Genomic DNA, 22,073 nt, shown 5'->3' on the forward strand with positions numbered 1-22,073 from the left:
TTTCCCCCAGCAGCAGGAGGTCAGACTTGTGTCTGTGGAAGCAGCATCCATTTTCTGATGCTGAGGCTCTGTTTAACTTTAACCGGGTAAAGCAGTAACTGCATGTCTTTTTCCTCTAGAAGGTTGGAATGCTACCCCCCCCGCTAGAACTGGCAGGGAGGTAGTATTCCAAAGTGTTTGACACCTTACACGACATGATTTGAGAAAGCCAAACCAAAGTTAGCATTAATTGCGAGGAATATAATGCGCTTAAGAGTATATGGTATGGCTATATCATGGAACAGCTATAAGGAGATGGTTCTGAAAGCTGCAGAGCGGCTCAGCTCATGCTAGGGCACCCGCTCATATAAAACCAAGCACTCTGCCTCCAGGATTGTCAAGGCCTGCTTGACAGGTTACTAGAAATCTATATATAAGGTAGATATAGATATACTATATCTAAGTAAGGGGTGATTACACCACCTTACCCAAATGGGGTGATCAGCCTGTGGTGTCAGTTTAGGTGGCCAGCCAGGGGTGGCATAATACATGCTGCAGCCTCTGGTAGGCCTTGGATGCACCTATGCCCTGGGTACCTATAGTACACTATACAGGGGCTCACAAAGGTGACCCAATATCCAATCTGGTATCTACCTAAAGTACATGGTATCAATTTAGAGAGAGAACAGCTGGGCTGTGGGTCTGATTAGCAGGTCCAGAGCCACACTAAAGTCGAAAAAACAGAGAATCACAGCAAAAAGTGGGGGTGACCATAGGAAGCAGACCCTACTCTCCTCCAGCGACGAACTCCGGTGCGGCGACGATGAGCGGCTCAGGGTCGGTCTTCTACTCTTGTGGCCCCTCGATGTGATGGCTCTGCGACGACTCTCGCAGCAACGTGATGCGGTCTGCAAGCAAGCAGTGCGACGATCTGACCCAGTGATGACAGTCTCTGCGACGATACTCGCAGCAATGCTAATCTTCCCACACCGGACTGGTGCATCCCGCAAACGAAGGATGCGATGACTCTGGCAGCGGCAATAGGCGCTGCGACGATCTCGGCCTTCGTAGCGGCTGGAATTTCCTCGCACTTATGGGGATGCGACCGCAAGCGAGCGATGCGCTTAAACATGCGGAAAGTCTTTAAAATCTTGGTTTCCAGCTTCCCAACACAGGTAGAACTTCCAGAGGCACCACAACTGGCCCAAGCACACTAGGAACAACAGAACTCTCTCAGCAGAGTTCAGGGAAGCTGGGGGTGAAGTCCTTTTGTTCCTGGGACTTCTTAACAGGGAGCCAGCTGTTCTTCAGGCCCTTGGAGATTCATTCAAGCAAGGGGACACAGCACAAAGCAAAGCCCTTCCCCTCTCCTTGGTAGCAAAGCAACTGCAGGTCAGTCCAGCAAAGCAACAGCAGGACAGTATTTCTTCTTGAGTCTTCCAGCTTTCTCCTTGTCAGAGGTTCCTTCTTGATTACAGGATGATCTAATTTTCAGTAGTCAGGGGTCCTGCACTTGTACCCCTAAAGGTCTTTATTCCCTGTGTGCAGGAGGGCTCTAAGCCCGGTCTGAACCAGTTCTGGGTGTTCCTTGAGCACTTTGTTTTCCTGGCCTCTTCTTTCCTTTCAGAGAGAGGGTCAGGGTCATCAGCCTCCCAGCAGGAGGTGGATCCAGCATTTTGGAAGGCAGGCACAGCCCTGTTCAGGCCCAGGTGCTACCCCCTCCCACCACTCTAGATGCAGATGAAGCTATTCAGTCCAGTGATGGCCCACTCAGCCTCTGGGAGCCACCCAGCCCCTGCCACTCACAAACCAGACAGTCAATTCACAAACAGGCCAAGGCACACAAAAAGGTCAGACAAGAGAACAGCAACTTTCTTATAGTGCTGTTCACTAACACAGGATTTAAAGACCACCTTTCCTAAAAGATGTGTTATTAAAGGGATACTAGACTTTTATGTCCTATCTTGCTCCTATGGGAAGATATGCAGGTAGCCTCTGTAGCCAGCATTCCCCATGATAGCCTATGGGCAAGATAGCCTTACAAAAGTGAAAAAAACGAAAATGGCTGTAATTCACTACCAGAGCATGTCACCTGCACTAGTACATGCTCTACCTTTCACATATGTTATGTTATGTTAGACGTTCTTAAATAGCGCTCGAATTACCCTGGGGCATCTCGGCACTACTCAGAAAAACAGCCAAGAAGGCAGCTGGAAGGAGGGAGCCATTAGTACAGAAATGCCTTTAGATGTTTCCTGAAAATTCGGTAAGATGGAATGTCTCTCAGTGGTTTAGGCAGGCTATTCCAGTATTTAGGAGCCAGGTATGAAAAAGCCATGCCCCGACCATTTAAGTCTGATACGAGGATTATGAAGCAACTGCCGAGAACTGGACCTCAATGGACGACCCTGGATATGTTTTTCCAATTTCCTTTGTAGATACTTCGGACTCTGACCCTGTAGAGCATTAAATGTCAAGCAGCAGACCTTAAAAAAAGATCTTTGTTTCATGGGTAACCAATGTAGGTTTCTCAGCAACGGCCAAGATGAAGAGCCAGCCGGCATGTTCAGGATCATCCTGGCGGCTGTATTTTGGAGGACCTGCAATTTGTTTAAAGATGTCACCCCAACCTCCGGCAGTAAAGTGTTCCCATAATCCAAGTGACTGATTACCATAGCTTGGTGTTCTGCGATGTTCTGTAGGGATAAATGGAAAACTTTTCCTAAGTAATCTTAGCCTATAGTAGCAGGCCTCTGAGATGGATGCTACGTGGTCCTGCATGAAAAGAGATTGATTTAACTTTATGCCTAGGTTGTTAACACACTGTTTAGGAACAGGGGGGCTGCCAAGCTGCGTTGGCCACCAGTCATTGGACCAAGTTACTGCAGCCTTCCCCAGAAGCATGACTTCCGTCTTGCCCGGATTTAGCTGGAGACAGTTGTTAGTCATCCAGTTTGATATTTCAAATATACCTGTGGCAAAGTGGAGTCTGTCTGCTTCAATGTTTGGACCGATGTTAAACAGGAGCTGGGTGTCGTCAGCATACAAAATAGTTTTGAATCCCAGGGCTTCCACTACCTTAGCCAGTGGTGCCATATAGATATTGAAAAGGGTAGGGCTAAGGCAGGAGCCCTGGGGGACACCTTTGTCCAATGGAGCTTTCTCAGACCGGTTAAGGGCCCAAGATGACCGTTTGAGATCTGTCCGTCAAGAAGTTCTGCAGCCATTTAAGAGCAGCACTGTGAATGCCAAAAGATATTAACCTCTCAGCGAGCCTAGTATGCGAGATGGTATCAAAGGCCGCGGAGAGGTCAAGAAGTATCAGAATAGCTGATCCTCTGGCATCAACAGGCATCCTCAAGGAGTCGGTTACTGCTAACAGAGCTGTTTCCGTACTAAAACCCCGACGGAAACCCAATTGCGAGGGTTCCAGGATGCAATTAGTTTCAAGGTAGCTGCTCAGTTGCCGGTTAATAATGCTTTCGAGCATTTTGGTTAATAATGGAAGCAAAGAGATGGGGCGATAGATGCCCAAATCTTGAGTATTGGCCGAAGGCTTCTTTAGAATGGGACGGACAAATGCTTTCTTCCAGGGGGCCAGAATTATACCTTTTGGATTGAGAGGTTAACATTTTTTTGAACAGTGGGAACCAGGATATGGGACAAAAGTGACGTCATTTTTGGGGATCAAGGATCCGAAGGAGAGCCTGATTTAGCCATCTATAAGGCTTTTTGAGTCTCTGCTAATGAGACAGGCGTAAAGCATTCAAGAGAGCATTCTGTCCGTATAATAGATTCCTGGACAGGATACCATAGGTAAGTTTGCTAGGTCAGATACCAAGAAATTGGAGTAAATTTTGGAATTCTTTTCTTGGAAAAACCTGGCAAGGCAGTCACATAGTTCTTGGGACTCTATGGGTGATTGCTTACACGCTACAGGTGCAACAAAATCTTTGACAATGTCAAATAGGGCCTTTGATGAGTTGGTTGAGCTCTCAATTTGGTTCAGAATATACAGGCATCTGGCTGCCTTTAAATTTCGATGATAAGCTGCCAAGGCAGATTTAAAGAGCTGTTTAGTCTGAGGCGATTTACTCCTTCGCAAGTGTCTCTCGAATTTTTTGCAGGAAGACTTTTCCTGCCTTAGTTCGACGGAGTACCATTGTTCTGAGTGTCGGTTAGGGGGTAGTCTGGATTTTTTTCTCAACGGAATAATTACATCCAGAGCTTGCACCAATCCTTCATTGAATGCAATCAGTGAGTTAGCTACATCCTGACCCTCTATACATACACTGCATCCTGCCCAGGGGGTGGCCAATGTGTACAGAAAGGGAAGGGTTAGGCCTGGTCAGTGGGGACACTGACCAGGAGGACATAGCTGTTCCCAGACTGCACACAGACACTGCGGTGACAGGCCTGAGACACCATTTTAGGGCTACTCATGTGGGCGGCACAATCAGTGCTGCATGCCCACTAGTAGCATTTGCATCACCAGCCCTGGCACACTCAATGCACTTCACTAGGGATTGCTTGGTGATACAAACATGCCAATCATGGCTAACCAATTACAATAACAATTTACACAGGGAGCACTTGCACTGTGACACTGATCAGCAGTGGCAAAGTGCCCAAAGCATTTAAACCAGCAAAATTGAAATCCAGCACAGCGTCAAAAATACAGGAGGCAGAGGCAAAAAGACAGGGGAAACCACGCCAAAGATGCCAGGTCTAACACATATTATCACAAAGGTGTACGCATAAAAACAGCAATCCAATTAATGACATTAAACTATCAATTAATTTTAAAAATGCAGTAATAAAAACAATGAAAATGTCAAAAGTCAATTCTACTATAGTTCATTCATCGTCATGATTTTCCTTTGTGCAAGTACCTTCTTGAAGAACATAGTTAAGCGCCAGGCAGTTATTTCATTCTCTAAAAACTGTAGCCTAATCAATGCTGGGAGGCATTGTCGCAGTCCCTGTAGTTTTAAAATCGGTAAAATCCATGCTTTCCTTGAAGCTACATAACATTTACCAAAATAAAACCAGATGAATAATGGACTGAGTAGAATGATTGTTGCATGGACATAAAAGCAATACCTGTGACCAATCATTAATTTTAGGGAAGGTTACAAGTCTGTAGATGATGTCCAGCCTGAACCAAGTTAATAACCACCTGTCCCAAGTGCAAGGTATAAAAGTAAGGTAAGGCTCCATTTTAAAGGTGGTTACAATTTACTGATGTTGCTTACACTGGGTTTAACGATTTCTCCTGTTGTTCTTGTTGTGGCCAATAGCTGAAGACACTCCTTTGTTAGGGCCTTTCTAGAAATTGCCTATATGGGCCTAGGATTAGTAAAGTATTCTGGGTGATCAATATCATTCATAAAGTCATGCACGTACTTTACCCAGAGGATCCTTAAACCCCCTTATAGTTTTAGGCAGTCGATTGATCCTTTGTCCAGATCCTTTGTCACAGGAGAATTGGTTCTAAGTTAATAGGATCAGAAATGAAAGAAAGACCCAGTTCCTCATGGCAGGCATAAGATGGTGAGCTGGCAGGTTGCGATAAAATAGTTGGTACTTAAGTTGACGGGATAGGAAGCAACAAGTGTTCATTGTCCCTAGCAGCCCACCATGACATACAACAAACAGAGGTTCTTGTCAGGGCCGCCCTTCACTGTTCCTCCTACCACAACTGTAAACTAGAAGAGAAAGCAACAGAACATGTCTCAGTACTACATAGTCTTATCTTATCTTATGTTATGCTGTATTTATAAAGCGCGCTGACACCGAAGGTTTCCTGGCGCTGTGATTAAGATTGAGGGTGGGAGTCGTAGTTTAAGTGAGTTTTGAGAAGAGCCATGTTTTTAGGCTCTTTCGGAAGCTTAGTAGGGTACCAGAAGTTTTCATATGGAGAGGGAGGGAGTTCCACAATTTAGGTGCCAGGTAGCTGAATCTACGGCCACCCAGTTTTTTTAGTTTGGCCATCGGAGTGGTGAGAAGGTGGACATGGGCAGAGCGAAGGTTACGAACCGGGCAATGAGGGTTGAGAAGGGATTCTAAGAAGGCCGGGCCCTTGGACTGCCGGGCCTTGTATACTAGGCAGCCGATTTTAAAAGCAGCTCGCTGTTCAATAGGCAACCAGTGCAGCTTGGCCAGAAGAGGCCTGGCGGATTGCCATTTGGGAGTTTTGCAGATAAGTCTGGCTGCCTGGTTCTGCACCAACTGGAGGCGATGGAGGAGAGACTTAGGTAGCCCCCAGTGAATAGAATTGGAAAAGTCCAGACGGGAAAGGACAAGGGAGATGACGATTTACACCAGGGATTCATGGGAGAATAAGTGGCAGATCTTGCAAATTTTACGTAGCTGGAACATGCTGGCAGAGATGGTGGTGCCAACATGAGTTTTAAGGGAGAGATCAGTGTCGATGGTAACGCCCAAGCTTTTTACCGAATTCGAAGGTTTAGGTGGGGTGCCAAGCACCTTAGGCCAGAAGTGAGGGCCCCAATATAGAGGACTAGTACCAGGCAGGAGGAGTTCCGTCTTCTCAGGGTTTAATTTAAGCTGGTTAGAAATCATCCATTGTTGGATATGCAGCATTACTCCCTGAAAATTGGGTACAGCATCCGGGGAATCTAATGGAAAAATGATTTGCATGTCGTCAGCATAGTTGAGGACAGCGCAGTTCCAGGAGCTCAGTGAATGGATAAGTGGGCGCAGATATAAATTAAACAATAATGGGGAAAGGGAGGAGCCCTGGGGGACTCCGCAGTTAGTGGGGACCTGGGTGGCGGTGAAGGGGCCTAGGTGGACTGTTTGAGCTCGGCCCGAGAGGAAGGACTTAATCCATTCCCAGGCGGGTCCCTGGATGCCTGCCTGTCCGACACGGTGGAGAAGGATGTCATGATCCACCGTGTCGAAGGCGGCCGATAGATCCAGAAGGACCAGTGCCTGAGGGGACCCTCTATCGGCATTCTCCCGAAGGGTGTCCAAGACTTTTAAAATGACTGCTTCGGTGGAATGAGCCGGTCTGAAGCCAGCCTGGTTAGGTACCAAGAACCCGGAGCTCTCGACGAATGCCGAGAGGCAGGTGGTAACGTAGGCCTTGAGAAGTTTAGAGATGTAAGGCAGGAGAGAAATGGGCCTGTAGTTGGCAGGGTTGGCGGGTCGGCTCCTGTCTTCTTTAAAAGGGGGACCAGTATGGCTTCCTTAAATGCCCTCGGGACCGTGCCGGAGCTAAGGGAGGAATTCAGAAGGGGGAGGATACAATCAGGCAGAGCAGAAAAAGTTGCCCTAAGGACTTGGGGGGGGGGGCAGCAGTCCCTAGGAGATCCAGATTTGACACTAGAAGTAAGCTCAGAGAGAGTGCTGACGGCGATTGGTGGGAACTGGGTAAAGGAGCAGGGGTTGAGAGGGAGGGAGTCAGAAAGGCTAACAGGAGTGGAGAGAGGAATAGCATTCTTAATATTTACAATTTTTTGGATGAAATAAGAATTGAGCAAGTTACAGGTTTCTTGGGTGGGGGCCTGGGTTGGGAGTACTCTGTGGTCGGATGAGAAATCGTTCAAGATTTTAAAGATTTCTTTAGATTTATCACTAGCTGTGTCGATTCTTTCTGTGATGTGTGAGGCCTTTGCTTTAGTAATGGCGTTTTTATATTCATTACTGGCCCTCACAAACTCGATGCGATCCTCCTTGGAGTTACCCCGTCTCCAGTTTCGTTCCAGGTGACGCAGTTTGAGTTTCTGTACTTTCAATTCCTCTGAGAACCAGCGATGAGAGTTGCCATGTCTGGTATGGGCAAATTTGGTGAGAGGGGCGAATGTGTCGCTGGCTGATGACAGCCAGGTGGTAATCCCATCCAGCATAGAGTCAATATCTGATTCGGGGTGGGTAGTGGGGCGGGTGTTGGTCAAGTGATCAATAAATCCCTGAGAATCATAAGAATTCCATTTGCGACTCAATCCCCCGGGGTGGGAAGGAGCCTTGAGTTTCCCTTTAATTTAAATAGTGACATCGATCAGGTGATGGTCAGACCAGAGGCAGGGGGAGATGACTGGGCAAGACAGGACGAGGTTGTGAGTCCAGATGTGGTCCAGAATGTGACCCTTGATATGAGTAGGGGAAGAGATATGTTGGGACAAATTTAGGTTTATCAGAATTTCGAAAAGTTCGGTGGCGTGGGGTCCGGCTTGGTCATCGTCAAACCAGTAGTTGAAGTCACCGAATACGGCGAGTCGGGAATGATGAGTAAGCAGGTCAGCTACCTGCTCACTGAAAGACAATGGGAATGATGGCATTGGCTGGGGGGGGCGATATAGGAGTACAATCGCCAGAGCGCCCCCTGAGGTTTCCAGGCTGATAACTATGTTATCTACCCCGGGTAGGGTGAGCGAGGCAGAGGTGAGGAATCTGAAGTTCTTGTGCATGATGGCCGCTACTCCCCCTCCCGGGCGACTCAGAGGACGATTTACATTGAGGATGTAATAGTCCGGGGGGAGGGTCGCCAAGATATCCGGATGGGAGTCCGGCGTGAGCCAGGTCTCCGTTAGGAGCAAGATGTCAGGTTTATCCATGTTGAGCAGCAAGAATAAATCCAGCTGGTGCTTCACCATGGAATGAGTATTAAGGTAGAGCACCCGAAGGTGGGTGTCATTGTTGAGTGCCAATGGGGGGGGCCATAGGTCAAGATTGGGCGAGACCATGGTCAGGGTGGGTGCCAGGGTCAGGTAGCTTACTAGTGATCTCCAGGAGGGCAGTGCGCTCCCGCACGTCAAGCGGTAGAGGACAGTTGGAAAACTGCAGATCCCTGAGTATTTTCGCTGGGTATGTGATGAGGGGACCAGGGGTCATGGCCCCTGGGGCCGGGCGGGAGCGGATGGGCGAAGACGGGCTCGCCTTCGGTGCGCCTTCGGCGCGCCCGCTCCACTGCGCCTACGGAATGGGGGCTCCATTTTGTAGTGGTCGAGGGCGGGAGGGTGGGAGGGGCGAAGCACAGTAATGCTGACCCTGATCCCGCTCCTCACCTAAGATGGCGGCCCCCCGAGCAGCGTCCAATCGGCTGCGAGGGGTGAGATCAAGCCTGATCAGCAGCCAAAAGATCCCCTATTTTTGACAGCGAGTCTGTATTCAGGGGGTAGTTAGAAGCGCCAGAATACAGCTGGATGAGCAGGTAAATAAAGTGCAAATAACAGATTTTTTTCGAGATGCTTTTTTAAAATGCAGCGATTTTAAAAGTAAGAATTGAAAGCGAAAGCAGACATGGTGAAAAACGACTGACCACCATTTTGCTCCTGCAAATATATACCAAATTCCAGCCCCTATCAAATACTGAGGACATGAAGCAAGAAGCAATGACCGTGGTGATAGATGTGAGTGGTGTGGCTTACCACACCAGCAATAAAGTGGCTGAGTGGTGTGGATGCATCTGGCAGTAAACAGGGCATTCTGATGCATGGCAGGCACAAGCCCCGCTAGTAGCTAGGCCACAACAGAGGAAAAAGTGATAGAATCTCCTGGGAGACGCACTGGTTAAAGTGCAGCCGGTGGCCGTTTTAAGAATCCACGGATACCAGTAGCAGAGCAAGGATGCCAGGGGCCCTGGTGCAAGAAAGTATAATGTCCTCATTGTACTGCTCTTCTGATAGTAAACTACAGGAATTATCAGAGGTCAATGGGACGGGACCCCTCATGGTACTGGTTGTAGGGGAGTAGGGTCTGCTTCCTATGGTTACCCCCACTTTTTGCTGTGATTCTCTGGTTTTTCATCTTTAGTGTGGCTGTGGACCTGCTAATCAGGCCCACAGCCCAGCTGTTCCCTCTCTAAATTGATACCATGTACTTCAGGTACGTACCAGATTGGTTACTGGGTCACCTTTGTGAGCCCCTGTATAGTGTACCATAGGTACCCAGGGCATAGGTGCACCTTAGGCCTACCAGGGGCTGCAGCATGTATTTTGCCACCCCTGGCTTGCCTTCCAAACTGACACCACAGATCTGTTCGCACAGCCTAGGTAAGGTGATGTAATCACCCCTTACTTAGATATAGTATACCTATATCATATACATACAGACACATATACACCTATAAGTCACTCCTATGGAATGCCTTAACAATCCTGGAGTCAGAGTGCTTGGTTTTATGTGAGAGGGTGCCCTAGCATTAGCTGAGCCCCTCTGCAGCTTTTAGAACCATCTCCTTATAGTGTTCTATGTTATAGCCTTACCATATACTCTTAAGTGCATAATAATCCTAGCGGTTAATGCTAACTTTAGTTTGGCTTTATCAAAACATGTCGTGTAAGGTGTAAAACACTTTAAAATACTACCCCCCGCCAGTCCTAGCAGCGGGGGTAGCATTCCACCCTTCTGGAGGGAGAAGACATTTAGTTACTGGTTTACCCGGTTAAAGTTAAACAAAGCCTCAGCATCACAAAATGGATGCTGCTGCCACAGACACAAGTCTGACCTCCTGTTGCTGGACAAAACTCTGGCAGGGGAGGCTTGGACAATAGGTTTCCTGTCCAGGGAGGTGCCAGCACATCCCCAGACAGGCTTTAGTGTATTGGGGCAGGGAGGGCTGCATTCAGGGAATGCTTTCCAGACACTGCCTGGGGCGCACAAGGTGCTCCATGCATTTCCCAGTTCCAACTGGTTGCTGGGCATTTTGCCCCAGCTCTGGTGTGAAACTGGACAAAGGGAAAGGGGTGCAACCACCCATAGGATGAACCTTAAAGGGTAGTCCAGCCCCAAAACTTAGTATAAGTATCGGAACCCAGTCCCTAGGACTTTAGATTACCCTGGAAGAAACTTTGAAACATAAATCCTGGACCTTTGACATTCCATTTCAACTGGAAGATGGAAGACAACTCAATTGTGGTCAAGGAGTGACCACCCTGTTCAAACAGGCACCAACTGCAACTTTGTCAGTCTGAATTTTCGAGGCTCCCGCTGGATCCTGAAAAATTTGCAACACAAGACATGGACTTCCAGACATCTCTAGCCCCTACCTTTGCTCACAGCAAAGCTGGGACCGGTGGCGGACATGAGAGACATGGGACCAGAACTCCTGGACATCCTACATTTTTCAAGCTGCACCCACTTCACGAGGTAACTCGAAATCGTGCATTAGGGTGCTTGAAGCCCCAGACCCGAGCACCATTTGCACCAAAGCTCAGAGGCCCACACTCCACGAGTGACCTGTGGGCCCTACTTTTACAAATCAGCTTGACGCATCTTTGCGGTTCATAGTCTGTTGCCTAGTGAGCCCCCTTAAGACTTTCCTTTACATATAACTTGCTTTCCTGATTGCACCAGGTTTGGTCCAACTTCTCTAGAAACGAAAAGTTCCTCAGAACTTGCTGGTCTGCACCACATCCAATCTTGACATCCTGCATGGGTTTCGTTTGGCAAGGCTTGTCGGGTCCAGTCTGCATACAGACACCCCAGTCAACTAGATCTTTTGTGGAACAGCTCGAATCCTGCTCCTGGTTGTCATCCACGCCTCCTGGTCCTCGTGGCTGAAGAGACAAACTTCACAGCTTCACCTGAAATCACCCAACATCTGGTGGCATCTTTCTATTGCCGCCCTGTTCACTGGCAAGTGACTAAGACTCTGTTCCTTCTGCTTTCAGGTTCTACAGGATTATAATCCACCCTTGGATCCACCCGGACACTTTTCCTCTGGTCGCCTGCAGCACCTCTTTGCAGCTCTCCACTGAAAAAGATGATAAAACCCGACACAAAAAGACATCTATCCCCCTGGCTTCCCCGGGAGAGGTAACACAAGTACTCCGGTGCTAACGTGGGTCTTGACTCTCGAATTGTCCTAGTTTAAAAGGGTTCCTTCGTCGTCCATCCGGAAGTGTCCTTAAATTGAATATTTGTAACTTCTACGTTTCCCATTGAAAGTCAATGATAACCCGTGCCTGTGTTTAGACACTGCAAGCGTCTCCCTTCGGCCTCCTACTTCCTAACCTTTGGTCGTTTAGAGTAGTCCCAGTGATTCCACAGGCCCCAGGCCTGCTTTCTAATTCTCTTCTGGTTCTTATAACACTATTTTAGTATGTGGTTTGTAAGGCCTCTAGGGCATAACGTATACTGAGCAACTTATCGTACAATAATTGAGTAACTTGTATTGTACTTTTACCTCTGACCTCATAAAGAGTGCAGAGGGGTTGTGTTTAGAATAAATACATATATATATTTGCTATATACCTTGTGTGGTGTCCTTTCATTTGATACTCAAGGGATTGGTAATCAACTTGCTTAATACGCTCTCTGAAGTCTTGGCCTGATGACTGCTGGTCCATGCTACCACTAGGATAGCTTTCTATAAGGTTGACTTTAAAACCACCATCAATAAAGGTAAATTAGACAGGTGCAAGGTGCCCACTAGAACTAGGGACATCATATGCCAGGCTAACTTCTCACATTGGTGTGCAGCGGGTGGGATAAGAGCTTGCATTGTTTTATCAAATAATCTTTAGAATATCATTTGAAAGATCATATCAAGGTACCTGTAGGTACATATGAATCAAGTGTTATATACATAAGTTCTACTGAACTTAGCAGTTGTAGGTGGTAAGGGCTTAGCACACCCTTGCTACAACTCCTAGAGAAGTTCTAGTAGTTAAACAAGTAGTCTAGGTAGGTGCACACACCACACCACACCAGCCATGTCTTTGAGAGCAGGAGGTAGTGCCTCTCTGCCAGATGTCAGCAACTTGCAGACAACTAAGTATGACACATTCTCTTTTCAGGAACTGAAAGGCTAGTGTGTAGTCTGAAAATTAAGACAAGGACAGAGTCCAACCCCTCAGCACCTGATAGAGCTGTTAGTGGCAGATGACTTAGAAAAAACATCAGACCCAGAAGCACATGGTAGCAGGGAGGGGGGCCCCTCATCAGAAGAAAGTAACCATGGGGATGCCCTACTGGTCTCTGAAGATGATGAAGATGTAGATCGGGATGAGGGTAATGAACCCAACCTGAACACAGGACTACCTGAGGGAAGATATGACCTAGGAAGGCCTCCCTCCATTCCTCCAAGTAGGCCTAATGATGTGCCTAGAAGAACCCAGATCCCTTTCCAGTAAATCTGGGCATTATGACTCATCAGTAGGGTCCAATGCCTCTGCTCAAAGGTGAATTTGCCCTTGCCAAAGAGATCCTGGCTCTTGAAAGAGAGAAGAAATTGTGTGGGCTAGAGCCCACTGGTGGCAGCAACAAGGCTAGTGGTAGTGAAAGTGTTAGGGTTTGTGCACAGCAAAGAGCATGTCCCCTCTCATTGCAGTAGTGGTCTCTGCAATAGCTCTCTTTAAACATACTACTGAAAGCCTTTCTTGTTATCCCAGCCCCTCTCTAAGACTTCTGTGTATGTTGCTCAATGTATTCACAAGTTTGGACATTGCTGTCTTGTTTGCACATTGGACCTTGCTTTTACCAAGGCTTATTTATAAAACATTGGACCTTGCTTTTACCAAGGCTTATTTAGAACACTCCTCTCTAAGCCATGTGTTACTTCAATTCATTAGCATAATAACTGAAGCTCTGCACACCTGCTTGTGAGAACCACACCCAGTTCTTCGAACCACACTCAGCTCTTCGAACCACACCCAGCCCTGTCTATAAAAGGCAGCCCCTGTGCCTCACCCAGTGGTTGTGCTCGTCTACCTCCCACTTACCTGAGAACAGATCCTTCGGCGCTGGCACTCCTGCTCTCTCCAGACCTTCATTGACTTCAACGGGCGCAGCTTCTGGCTCTTCCTACTTCTGGTTTCCGGCTACTTCTTGCCTCAGCCCCTCTTCTGTCCACTGCAATCGACCTGCAAAAGAGAAAGAGGTCAAGGTTAGACTGATCAGTATCCCTTTTCAGCAACAAGTAAGTGCAAAACCTTTTATTACCTGAAAGGACTTTATCAGCGATTTCTGGATTCATGTAAAGACAATTTGGAACAAGGTATCTCCCAAGAACTTTGTGGTTCAAACCCTTTGTTACAAGAATACTTTGTGGAACTTTGTGAAATAAACATTGTTTTACATGGAACTTTTTTAAGAATCGAACAGAGGAAACCATTGACAGTAAGGCAAACAGTAAATCAAGGACTTGCACAAATTACCTGATGTATTTTGATGTAAAAGTACAGTATTTGTTTTATAAAAAGTCTGGAAATGTGTGAAAAGTGAATTTGCTATTAAGAATTTAGGCTTTGGTTATATTAAGGTGAATGTTAGACGTTGGTAATTCTGATAATGATATTCGTTTGATTTTACAGAAGTTTTACAGTAATAGAAAGTACATCCCAGAACAGTAACACATTCCAAACCTGGAAGCTTGAGACCAGGATCCAAGAGGTAATTTTAGAAGAGATTTTCTATTAAGATTAAGGTTTAGTCATGCGGTGTTTAACCTCCTGAGTCAGCGTAAAATACTACAACTCCCATAATGTAAACAATCCCTTCATCAAATTACCCAACATAGAATCCAGTGTACGGATTGATGAATAAATAATGCAACAATGCACATTGCAAAACGCTGACAACATTATGCGCATATTCACTGATCATTGTTCATCAATAAAATGTCAGTGTTATTCTGACTTCAAAAAATAAACATGCTATGTGGATGAAGATGTTCCGCATGAGGAGAGCGACATGATTTCTCGATAGTCCTTTTGTTGCACTGTTCTTTGTAGGTGCTTACCCAAGCAGCTGAGCCGTAATAAACAATGTGGATCACTGAAATAATATCGAGGGACAAAATATCGACTTGCAAAAATATCGTGGACAAAATATCGACAGTCAAAATATCGAGTTTGTATCTACAAACAGGTAAGTACAAAAATATCGAGTACAAAATATCGTTTACAATAATATAGATGTAAAAAATATCGACTTTATTAAAAACAGTGTTAAATTAAATTAACATTAAAATTTAATTACTAAAATATACTTAAAAATACTTACATTAACTTATAATAATTAAATAATAAATGAAAATAATAAAAAAAAAAATTTACAATCTTATTTGTTAAAACATATATATATAGTAACATACTATAATTAAATAAGATACTATTATATTACCGTACGATACCAGAAGTGTAAAAAATACTATTCCCACTCCAAAGAGTGCAAGCGTAGGGAAAGCGTTGGATAGCGTAGGGGTTAAAATTACTATTCCCACTCCAGTGCGTGCAACAGTAGGGAAAACTGACCCTGAACCCTAAAAATACCCCTTTACCCAAAAACCCAAAACTGACCCTGAACCATAAAAATACCCCTTTACCCAAAAACTGAAAACTGACCCTGAACCCTAAAAATACCCCTTTACCCAAAAACTGAAAACTGACCCTGAACCCTAAAAATACCCCTTTACCCAAAAACTGAAAACTGACCCTGAACCCTAAAAATACCCCTTTTTTCTACATATTATTGAAATTTTTTACTTTGACTATTTATATATATTTTGTCGATATTTTTTATCATTATTTTAATCGATATTTTGACCAACGATATTTTTGTTATCGATATTTTATAATTATCGATATTTTTAACTCGATATTTTGTCCATTCGATATTTTTGAGTCAATATTTTGTCTGTGCACCAAACAATGTAAATATATGTGGGTAGCACACCTGATGCTTCCAAAAATTCATCCCTTTGTTCAATTCATCAAAGCTTAACTTTGCGTGCTCACTGGCGACGTGCTCAGCCCAAACAGCATGTGATCAACTAAACAACGTCATAACGGGACCCTTTTAGATCCCAAACCTGTGGCACAGCCGTTTTAATTGCATTTGCATTTACACTTTATTATTTGTCTCTTGTTTCTCATTTCACTCCTTTTAACTGCATTCATTATGCACTTTCACGCTTGACACTGTTTAAATCCGCATGCAAGGAAAAGCCATTTCCCAAATTTCTCATGTCCATGATGGGCCATCTGAACCTCTCTTCAAGAACACATACCAAAGCCACATCCATCAAAAAGCAGTTTATTGAAACCAATGCATTTCAGGCCTCTAGGGCCCTTCGTCAGGGGTAACTGAATGTAAACAATTATTTAAACACAATCTCATGTTTTCTACATAACACCTCACTTTTACATATAAAAGCATTTGTTTCTCAAGTCGACAAAAAAATGCTTTTTTAAAAGAAAACGCCCCATTCCGCCCTTTCACTTTAATAGCCACCGCACCTTTGTTTGGACGAGCCCAGACAAAAGAAAGTAGCGTGCCACCATTAAAGAGAAAGCACGGAATGGGGCCCTTTTATATCAAAATGAAAGTAGTCCATGAATAAGTGCATAAAGGTCTACAGTGTAATGAAACTGTAGTTGGCCAGTGCTCCTGGCTTCCAAACGGAAGTGATGTATCTGGAGTACCGGCCAACAAGGAGACATGAAACAAAAGTAATGGAGCAATGAACTAATAGGAGGCATCAGCTGAAATTACACTCTCTAGAGCGATTATAGGAAGTTTTGCATATAGCGCATGAGTGCTGATGCTCGACCTAAAAACGACACATCTGTATGAGCTACAGACAGAGGGCAATATGTGGAACCGATCAAGGTTCCCAACATAGGGAAAAGAACACCAAATGCAGGCACAGAATGAAATGCCTGGGGTTATACAATGTCAACACCTCTTGAAATGCAAAGTCAAATAAATGTTCCTGCATCTTAAACACAGAGATTTGTGAAACATCCCTGGGCAAAATGACTCACTCAAGACTAATAAATGCGTGTCAAGGCCATTGGGCGTTCCCACTGAGCAACAAATGTCAATAAATCGAACGTACATATTCACCAATGGACTGATTGAAATGTGCGACTGTTGATGTGAGTTACTATGAAAAACAGGATGGTTCCTAAAGCAAGCAAGGGAAGGGGTTTCTTGGCTGCTCCATTGAAAGTTGAACGAGCCCCTTTCATCCCTGTGTAATTCCCTGTCCCAGAATCTCCTCGCCGGAGGGCTCATCCCCTACAAACTCCCTGGACCTACACCCACTTCTGGTCACCTGGCGACTAGAAGTGGCTCCCAACACACAGGTGCATCCCCTTCAAACAGGAAGTGCAGCCCAACAGCACATCCAAAGAAAGATAGAACATCCAGACACCTCCTTCCACGACTCAGGAGTGGAAGCAGCTATTAACATAACGTAACGTGTATTTGTAAAGTGAACATTCACCCAGAAGAGTATCTTGGCACTAACAGATGTTTATTGTTCCCAACTCAATGGTACTCATGTTATCAAGCTTAGAAGGATAAAAGGCTGAGTGGACCAGCAGGGATTTGAACTTGTGACCATAAGGCCGAACACAGGCTCCTAAAGTGTATGCATTATTCCTCTAAGTCACCAGACCTGGCTTAGTTGACCTTTCTATATATGTAATGCTAATAGCCTACTCAATAGGTGTAAAGCTTGTGCTATGATGAATTGGCTATCTGTAAGTGACTTTTCTTCAAGAAACCCACTTTAAAGATAACCTCCCCAAATCCTTCATCCCTAAGAGATATTCTCATTGGGCCCGATTCATAGAATGAACTTAAGACTAAATCCTAACCTTACTACCATTTGGTATTCACAGAATGCACTTACTACTTTCAGTATTCACAGAATGAACTTACTACTTTCTGTATTCACAGAACAGACTTACGACTACTAACTTTACATCCGCACCCGGGCCGTAATTTCCGCCACTGGGCCAGAATTTACGGCTCTGCAGTGGAATTTACGATTCCAGCCCACAATTTCCGGCATCCTGCCGTAATTTACGATTCTGGGCTGGAAAATAGGATTCCGGGCCGGAAGATTTGAATTTTTGGCAGTTAGTTATGTTAGTCAAGGGTAAACAACTGTCCAAGTGCCTACCATCCCCCATCATGGACCAGCAGACACACTGCAGCCAATCCCAGCCAATAGCTCCATTTTGCCATGATGAATGTTGCCAGTGCCTACCATCCCCAACCACGCTCCAACTGAAGCCAATTAACACTAATTGACCAGCACCACAAAACACATAAAAGCAGCACACATTGAAGGAATAGGTTTGGCCACAGAGAATTTGTGTCCACAACGCTCACAGTGCCACAGAAAATGGAAATGAGGAGAAAAAGGAACTTTACAACAGAAGAGACCACCATGCTTGTGGAGTTCATAGTCAGGTACCACAAACGCCTATATGGACTCCCACCCTACTACACCAGTGGGACACAGAAGGCAGCCCTAAAGTGCAGTTGGCCACTGCTGTCTCAGCATTGAAGGAGGAGAGGCGCACAGTACAGGACATAAAAAAATGGCAGGACGAAAGGCAGAGGGTGAAGAAGAAATACTCCAGGATCGAATTAAGCAGGATCCTCCCTGCTGCATGCCCTGGACCCCACATCCATCTCACCCCACTGGAGGAGGATATCCTCACAACAATACACCCCAAATTGGTCCATGGGCTGCCTGTGAGTGACGTCCACTATGTGGTACCAGGTAAATGGAATGAAAAGAAAAAGCGCATGAAAAGATTGCCTGTGTTACACTGTCATTGTGATTATGGAACTTGTCCAAAGTGTATATAAAAATATAGTCAGTCAGAGACTCATGTGTCACCCTCTACGTAGCACCACAGTCCCAGAATCCTTTGCATCAGAAAAGGCTAATCCCTCCACCCTATTGAAAACATTAGCACAGTACTGCTGCTGTACATACACAACTCTGCTAATTCAATAACTGTTCATATTGACTGAAAATGTGCAATGATATATGGAATTTCTAAATAAATATAGAAATAAAAAAAAGTAGCAATTGACAAATATTAGCAGGGAAGCGCCAGTACCAATGTGACATGCAATTCAACTCTTGTGTAAACACGGATGTGTCACGTTTACATGGTGGTGGACTGTGAGGCAGGGATGGACAGATGTGTGTTGAATCTGATGGTGTGTAGGGGGGGCTTTTCTGGAGTCGTGTCGCAAGAGCGATGCAACTCCAATAATGTCCATGTACTGCCCATACCTAACGTGCTGCGCCACTCCTTACATATGCTTCAAGCAGGTGTGTGGTTGCATCGCAGCGACCTCTGAAAAGTGACTCTGTGAAAGCTTGTAGATTTCACTGAATCACTTGTATGCGGCATATCCCAAAGAAATGCCCACTCTGCCTACATCAAAGCTGATGCAGGTTCAATGTTGCGCAGGGCCTCACAACGTGACACTTCACCATAGAAGCTTCACGTTGCGAATAATTCTAAATGTGTCCTCTGTTGTACACCACCGCTGTGTCACAGAAGTGATACAACAGCAGTCCAAATCTTATTCAAGGGGCTTGTAAACCTGCCACAAATTCTCCAAGAAGTACATCACCCTGTGCCAGCCTAAATCACAAAGCAGAAGGTGAGAGTATCATCGGATCTAAATATGTCATAAACATATTCTGTTGTCCATTTTTCACTCTGCCACGCTATTACATCCCCAACACACCACTGCTCCTACCTGCCCCATCTGCGGCAGTACATCACAACACTGTTAGCACGCAGAAGATATGGGCAAATCCCTGAAAAGTTCCACAAGCACATTTCCCATTTGTTTACTTTTCTCTCTTCTCACCCATTGACGCATCCAGCCAGAGCACAGACAACTGCAGTAGCAGAGGTCACCGCATCTAATGGGAGGAATCGGCAATGTACAGAGGAAGGCATGACAACCACACTAAGTGGTAAGTTAAACTGGCCAGGAGACAGTAAAAATGCATACATTGTCAGGAGAATACAGAGGGACAAATACTGCTTACCTATGTAAGTCAACCAGAGATGCAAAATTTGCTTCATTACAATTGGAGTTGTCAATGGACATTCACCTTTACCATATGACATTTGTGAACAGCGAAAGACAAAATTTAAAATATCTTGGCTCATCATACCTTTGTTATTGTGGTACACAACATGTATTTCACCAACAATCCCAGACCGGGGAAACCAATCCTGTAATCGAGGGCCACAACTAGTCAAAAGGGTGTACCCACTATATTATAATAGTGTCTTTAGACCTAATCAAGAAATCTTATTTGCACAGATATGGAAATGATGAACAAACAGTGAGATACCAGTCTCTGTAGTATTGACAATGCATACACTGTCCAACTTCAAATCTTTCCAATATTCATTAAATTGCACAGTCCACACAGCTGGTCATGTACTGCGTACATTGGATGGATTATTTTCTGGGCATCAACAAAACATGATAGTGGACCTTACCTCTGAATTCGTAGGCAAGTCATTGTGATATAGGTAGCATCAAGGTAGTGGGCCCATTCTAAGTTATATGTGGAATCCCTCATTACATTATGTATGACACACTTCTGCAACGGTGGTGCCCACAACTGCTTGTGCTTGTCCTCTGTGCCAGAAATTTAGTGCATCACATGTGACAGAAGAAATGTAAAGTTGCAAAACACACTTATCATTGTAGGTACAATGCGGTCCTCACAGAATCAAAGACGCACACTGACTTCTGCTACTAGGTTGGACGTGACATCTGTCCAGGGACCACACACTGCTCCGGTGCTGGGCCACAGTAAGTCAACCTGGCTGAATGCTCATTAATTGTGCTTTCACCCCCACAGTATGTGTTGTACAACACTGTTGTCCTGCATCACAATATGCTCACATATGGCTTTTGAACACATGGCCGATCAGACCCTGGTGGCAAATGAGAGGCTGACACAAAATGTATGCCAAGTGTGTGCAGAATGGACATACAATAGAACAATCTGTCATATGAACTGACCAAAACACAACAGACTTGCAATTCAAGGATAGGATAAATCCCTAGCAAAATATACATGGTTAAATCAAAATGAAATTGGTATGGCTGAGGCACACACTGGTGCCAGTTGTGTATCTTTGAGATGGGTGTAGGGGCTGCTAAGGGTACTCTTCACACAGTTACACCTGCAAAATGAATTGGCTGAAGAGCAACACGATAATCCAAGGCAGGCGGGAAGCCTCAAAGCTTCTCACATCATCTGCAATGTGTGATCATAACCAAATGTTGTTTTCTGCTTGCCTCCCTTCTATCGTATTCACATGTATAGTTGAGTGTTTGACATATAAGGTTTAGATGTCTGCTGCACATGACACCATCCGTTTTCAGGTAAGTAGTACCATGATGTTGGAAATGGAGTGTGGGAACAGAGAACACTCAAAGGAGGGACATTAGTAATCTGTGTTCTCTCATTTAAAAATGAGCTGTGTGACCTCATGGGTAGGGAAGCACAAATGGGCAACATCATGTCCCTGACAACTTGCACATCTCACACATGAACTCCTTTCTGACTTGTTAACAGACAACATTACACCCATGAAAAAGGTAAAATCAGTGTGATGCAGATGAGTCTGGGTCATTTATCCTCTTCCTTGAAATATCAGTAATCTTCTCATACAAGTTTTTCATCTTATTGATGTCAGTGCTGCATGGATGTAACAGCTGGCAGATGCTGCTTGTGAGCAGGTGCCCACACGTAAATTCAATGAGGTAAACATGCTACACATTGTTCTTGATTATCCGCAAATGGTTAATGAGAATGACATGTTGGCTCATAGCTACAATCTGTTGTACTAAAATATGGACATGTATTTCTCATCACAGGTGCTGACAGGATGAGACCACTGCAGCGGACACCATCCGGCAGGATGCATGACATCCTGGCTGCAGCAGTGAAACCCTCGCACACCTGTCCTTCAGGTAAATCGGGCATGAGTGTGTCTCCAGCTTAGATTACTAAGCCATAACAGAGATTGAAATCCCCTTCTGCATGGAATCAACAGTTGTTGTTTACTAAGGGAAATACAAACCAGGAGTGTCACATATGCCTGTCTGTTAATTGGTGATGTAGATCATTGAGACTGTTGTTTCCACCCTCTACAGCTATATCTACAACAACTATGAGGAGACAGGTACTGCAGTATACACCAGAGGGGAACGTGAATGGAGGGAGAGTTGTGGCTGGAGCTGGTGAGTTTGCTAGTATTATGTACATCTCTGTGTAACACCTCAGTGCTATGGTGTGAGCGGTCATTTGTGGTGGTACCCTA

Source organism: Lissotriton vulgaris, chromosome 3_1, assembly GCF_964263255.1.
Source record: "Lissotriton vulgaris chromosome 3_1, aLisVul1.2, whole genome shotgun sequence".
NCBI classification, from domain to species: domain Eukaryota; kingdom Metazoa; phylum Chordata; class Amphibia; order Caudata; family Salamandridae; genus Lissotriton; species Lissotriton vulgaris.